The sequence below is a fragment of the Pan troglodytes genome, chromosome 17 (genome assembly GCF_028858775.2).
Source record: "Pan troglodytes isolate AG18354 chromosome 17, NHGRI_mPanTro3-v2.0_pri, whole genome shotgun sequence".
NCBI classification, from domain to species: domain Eukaryota; kingdom Metazoa; phylum Chordata; class Mammalia; order Primates; family Hominidae; genus Pan; species Pan troglodytes.
The window spans coordinates 17,749,539-17,755,548 of record NC_072415.2 but is presented as its reverse complement, the minus strand read 5'-3'; the positions used below and the strand labels follow the sequence as shown (position 1 = coordinate 17,755,548).

The 6,010-nt window shown below is 34.9% G+C and overlaps 1 pseudogene; it reads right to left on the bottom strand.

The window, feature by feature from the left end:
• Window positions 1-541: 541 nt before the first annotated feature.
• Window positions 542-1,768, bottom strand: LOC107969391 (WD repeat-containing protein 89-like; annotated as a pseudogene).
• Between the last annotated feature and the right edge of the window lie 4,242 nt (window positions 1,769-6,010).

Genomic DNA, 6,010 nt, shown 5'->3' with positions numbered 1-6,010 from the left:
TATTTTTCTCATTTTAGATAGATGCCTATCATTTTATTTCTAAAAAGGTTTAATTCTATTTAGAGTCATTAAAATACTTACACTTAAATACTCAAACATAATACATTAGGGGTATTAAGCATATAGATGCTCCTTGAATGAAGAATATTGTCTGATTTGGTTTCATACACAATGAAGATAATTTAAAATATAAAAAATTGGGCTTAAAAATGCAGCCAACCACCTGTTTTATTAAATTTTACCAGGTATCTACTTCTAAAAAGTCCTTATCAGTGCCATTTCTTTAAACCCAACATTTAGTAACTTAACAGATGTATTTTTAAAATTAGAAATTTTACTTTCAATGTACTGATTTTATACTTAATTAGTAGCTTTAAAATTTTTTAGAATATGTGAAGACCTGCATTAAACCATTCTCGACATTTTTCAAGGATTGTTTGCTAACTGGCTTGTTTTTACATACAGTTTTAAACATGTCTACCATTGGTAGTAAACAAGAATGATCACTTGAAACTATGAAACCTACCAAAGTGCCAGTGTATTAACACTGCTTTTTCTTTCTTTTATAAGAATCATTACTATTAACTCGTACTTGTTGGTGCGCAGAGGATGCCATTTTCATGCTCTCTTTCTTTATAAAGGCCTTCTCTATAGCTCCAGGTTTCCAAAGTATAACTGTGCATCTTCTCCTCCAGTCAACAAAGAATCATCCTGCACATTCCAACAGAAAGAACGAACTGTAGCAGCATGCCCTCCCTGAAGGCTAGTCACATGGGCCAATCCTAATGTTCATCAACTGAATCCTTCCTTTGTTATCCAAAGGAAGGATAACAAGCAATGTTTCCATCTTTTCATGATATAGGCCACCAATCAAATAGTCTAAAATATCTTCTTTCACATTAACCATTTCTCCGACATCCTGGATGTTCTAACATGTAATTGGTTCATCAGCATCCAGATGATTAAGATCCCACCAGTAAAATCTTTCATGTGTCATGCAGTAAATCTGTTTGTAACCTATCCCAGACCAACTGATACAGCTGACTGATGAAATTGAGTTACAGGTTGTAACCAGTGTGCCCTTTTCATTATCAACATTAATATCAAATACATTTACCAGGCCATCAAGTGAACCTGAGATTATCATGTTGGGATTGCTGGGATGGAAATGTACTTGAGTGACATCATTGCTATGTGTCTCTGAATATGCACCAATCGGGTCTTTAGTTGAAGATAAATCCTGAGAATTCATCCTTGCATCCCAAAACACCAACCATGCATCATCATCAACTTTTCTGTACCAGCACAAATAATATGATCATTACAGTTAATATCAAAATGGATAAAAATATTGGAAGGGTAATCTTTGAAGAGCTGGGCAGGTTTTTCACTGGCTACTCGAGTTTCCAACATTTTACAGTGCCATCTGTGTATCCTGGATATACACTGTCACAGGAATTCGCAAATTTGACTCCATTAAGAAGTCCGGGATATCCACTAAATTCTCAGAGTACATTTAATCTTTCTCTGTCATATATTCTGATTGATCCATTAGAATATAAAACAGCAACCAAGTTTTCTTTTCCTGCTTGCACAGTCTTCAATATATCTATGCCAAGAAGGTAAGTGTACTCTCTGGTTCCTGAGGAACATTTAACAATGTGCAGATTAGTAAACTGTTCCTCAGTCTTTTCCATATCAACAGTAGCATCCAAGGGTAGTAAAACTCCAGCAATCCCACTTTTAGGTATTTACTCAAGAGAAATAACAACTTATGTCCACACAAACATTTGTACATGTGTTCATCACAACTTTATTTATAACAGCCAAATACCTCAGCGGGTGGCCCCCAATGAGTACTGGAGAAAATGCAGGCTCCCAGATTTCTTTCTTGATTTCTTTTTCAGATTGTTTACTTTTGGCATATGTAACTGCTACTGATTTTCGTATGTTGATTTTGTATCCTGCAACTTTACTGAATTTGTTTATCAGTTCTAACAGTTTTTTGGTGGAGTCTTTAGATTTTTCTAAGTGTGAGATCATGTCATCTGTGAAAAATGCTAATTTGACTTATTTCTTTCCAATTTTGATGTCCTTTATTTCCCTTGCCTAATTGCTCTGGCCAGGACTTACAGTATTATGTTGAATAAAAATGGTGTAAGTAGCCAGGTGCAGAGGCTCACTCCTGTAATCCCAGCACCCTGGGAGGCCGAGGTGGACAGATTGCTTGAGGCCAGGAGTTCAAGACCAGCCTGGGCAACATGGTGAAACCCCATCTCTACTAAAAATATAAAAATTAGTCAGATACAGTGATGCATGCCTGTAATCCCAGCTACTTGGGAGGCTGAGGCATGAGAATCACTTGAACCCAGGAGGTGGAGGTTGCTGTGAGCTAAGATCATACCACTACACTCCAGCCTGGGTGACAGACCAAGACTCTGCTTCAAAAAAAGAAAGAGTTGAAAGTAGGTGTTTTTTGACTTGTTCCATATGTTAGAGGAAGGGCCTTCAATTTTTCCCTATTCAGTACCATATAAACTGTGGAATTGTTATATATAGCCTATATTATTTTGAGGTGTGTTCCTTTTATACTCAGTTTGATGATGGGTTTTATAATAAAGGGTTGCTGGGTTTTATTGAATGCTTTTTCTGGATGTGTTGAGATGATCATATAGTTTTTATTCTTGGTTCTGTTAATGTGATGTATCATATTTATTGATTTGCATATGTTAAACCATCCTTGCATCTCTGGGATAAATCCCATTTGACTATGGTGAATAATCATTTTAATGTGTTGTTAAATTCAGTTTGCTAGTATTTTGTTGAAGATTTTTTTTGCCTCTATGTTCAATCAGTGATACTGACCTACCATTTTCTTTTTTTGTTGTGTCTTTGTCTGGTTTTGGTATCAGGGTAATAATGCTGGCTTCATAGAACAAGTTTGGAAGTATTCCCTGTACTTCAATTTTTTTTTAGGGGTTTGAGTAGAATTGGTTCTAGTTCTTTGTAAAACGTCTGGTAGAATTCAACAGTGAAGGCATTACATCCTGGGCTTTCTTTCTTTCTTTCTTTCTTTCTTTGAGACAGAGTCTTGCTGTGTCACCCAGGCTGGAGTGCAGTGGCACGATCTCGGCTCACTGCAAACTCCGCCTCCTGCGTTCACGCCATTGTCTTGCCTCAGACTTCTGAGTAGCTGGGACTACAGGTGCCCACCACCACGCCCAGCTAATTTTTTTTTTTTTTTGTATTTTTTTTTAGTAGAGACGGGGTTTCACTGTGTTAGCCAGGATGGTCTTGATCTCCTGACCTCATGATCCATGCACCTTGGCCTCCCAAAGTGCTGGGATTACAGGCGTAAGCCACCACGCCCGGCCACATTCTTTCTTTTTTTAACAGAAACCTTTTTATTATGGCTTCAATTTTGTTACTCATTATTGGTTTATTGAAGTTTTCTATTTCTTCATGGTTCAATCTTGATGGGGTGAATGTGTCCAGGAATGTATCCATTTCTTCTATGCTTTCCAATTTGTTGGCATATAGTTATTCACAATAGTCTCCAATGATTCTTTGTATTTCTGTGGCCTAGTTGTTATGTTTCCTTTTTTGTTTCTAATTTTATCTATTTGGGTCTTCTTTCATTTTCTCTTAGTCTAGCTAAAGGTTTGTCAATTTTGTTTATCTTTTCAAAAAAACCAACTTTTCATTTTGTTGATTTGTGTATTTTTTTAAGTCTCAATTTTATTTATTTTTGCTCTGATCTTTATTATTTCTTTTCTTCTACTAATTTTGTGTTTGGTTTGTTCTTGCTTTTCTAATTCCTTGAGGTGTATTTTAGGTTATTTATTTGAAGTCCCTTTCTACATTTTTGATATAGCCATTTATTGCTATAAACTTCCCTCTTACTACTGCTTCTGCCACATCCCATAGATTTTGGTATGTAGTATTTCCATTTTCATTTGTTTCAAGAAATTTTTAAATTTCCTTTTAAATTTCTTCATTAACCCATTGATCATTCAGGAGCACACTGTTTAATTTCCATGTGCTTGTGAAGTTTCTGAGGTTCCTCTTATTATTGATATCTAATGTTAGTCCATCATGGTCAGAAACACATACTTGATATGATTTCTGCATTTTTGAATTTGTTTAGACTTGTTTTGTGGCCTAAGATATGGTTTATTTTGGAGATTATTCCCATGTGCTGATGAAAAGAATGTGTATTCTGCAATAATTGGGTGAAATGTTCTGTAAATGTCAGTTAGGCTTAGTAAGTCTTGGGTATAGTTTAACTTTTTTTTTTTTTTTTTTTTTTGGCTTTCTGTCTGGATGATCTGTCCATTAACGAGTAGGGTATTAAAGTCCCCTACTATTATATTTCAGTCTATCTCTCCATTTAGATCTGTCAATGTTTGCTTTATATACTTGGGTGCTCTGGTATTGGGTGCATACGTATTTGTAATTGTTATATTCTCTTGCTGAATTTACTCTGTCATTAAATAGTGACCTTCTTTGTATCTTTTTACAGGCTTTGATTTGTAGTCTGAGATAAATATAACTAAACCTGCTCGTTTTTAGTTTCCAGTCCCATGAAATATCTTTTTCTACCCCCTCACCGTCAGTCTATGTGTGTCTTTATAGGTGAAGGTGGTTTCTTGTAGGCAGCATATATTTGGGTCTTGTTTCTTTATTCATTCAGCCATTTTATGCCTTTTATCTAAGAGGACTGAGTCCATTTATATTCAGTGTGATTCATCATAAGTGAGGACTTACTACTGTCATTTTGTTCCTTGTTTTCTGGTTGTCTTGTACATCCTTTCTCCTTTTCTTCCTTTCTTACTGCCTTCTTTTGTTGTTAACTTATTTTGTCTTGTAGCATGTTTTAATTTGTTCCTTCTTATTTTTAGGAAATCTATACAGGTTGTGGATTATGGCTACCATGAAGCTTACAAAAAGCATCTTATAAGTTATTTTAAAGAGATGACAACTTATCTTAGATCACAAAGAAAAAAACAAAATAATTCTGCACTTTAACTCCATACCCCCACATTTTAACTTTTATTTGTCTCAATTTACATATTTTTACATTACCTATTTCTTAACGGGCTGCTATAACTATTATTGTTTTTGATATATTTGTCTTTTGGACTTCATGCTAGAGCTATGAGTGGATTGCATGGAACAATTGCAATGTTAGGGTATACTGGGTTTGTCTGAGCTGAATACTTAATTTTACCTGTAGGCTTTATACCTTCAAATGTTTTTCATTTTTTATTTTTTCCTTTTAGCATTTTAGTATTTTTTTTTTCAGATTAAAGATCTATCTTTAGCATTTCTTGTAAGACAGGTGTCATGGTGAACTCTCAGTTTTGTTTGTCTGAAAAAGACTATCTCTTCTTCATATTTGAAGGATAACTTTGCTGGGTACAGTATTGTTGAATGGCAGGGTTTTTTTTTCTTTCATCACTTTGAAAATGTGGTCTCACTCTCTGTTGGCTTGTATGGTTTCCATTGAGAAGTCTGTTGTTGGACAAATTGTAGCTCCTTTATGTGTGATTTGCTTCTTTTCTCTTGCTGATTTTAGGACCTTCTCTTTGTTCTTGACCTTTCAGAGTTTGTCTTATTTGGGTCGAATCTGGTGATCTCTTACCTTCTTGTACCTGGTTATTTATATCTTTCTCAGGTTTTGGAAAGTTTTCTATTTTTCTTTTTGAATATGCTTTCTACCCCCCCTTACTCTTGTTCAACTCCCTCTTGAACACCAATAATTCTTAAGTTTGTTTTTTTGAAGTAATTTTCTATATCTTATAGGTAATCTTTGTTCCTTTTCACTCTTTTTTTCTCTTTTCTCCTCATACTATGTATTTTCAAATAGGCTGTCTTCACCCTCATCGATTCTTTCCTGTGCTTCATCCATTCTGCTGTTGAGAGCCTCTAATAACTTTTTCAGTTCAGCACATGTATTTCTCAGTTCTAAGATTTATGTGTGATCTTTTTAATTATTTCAATCTTTTTA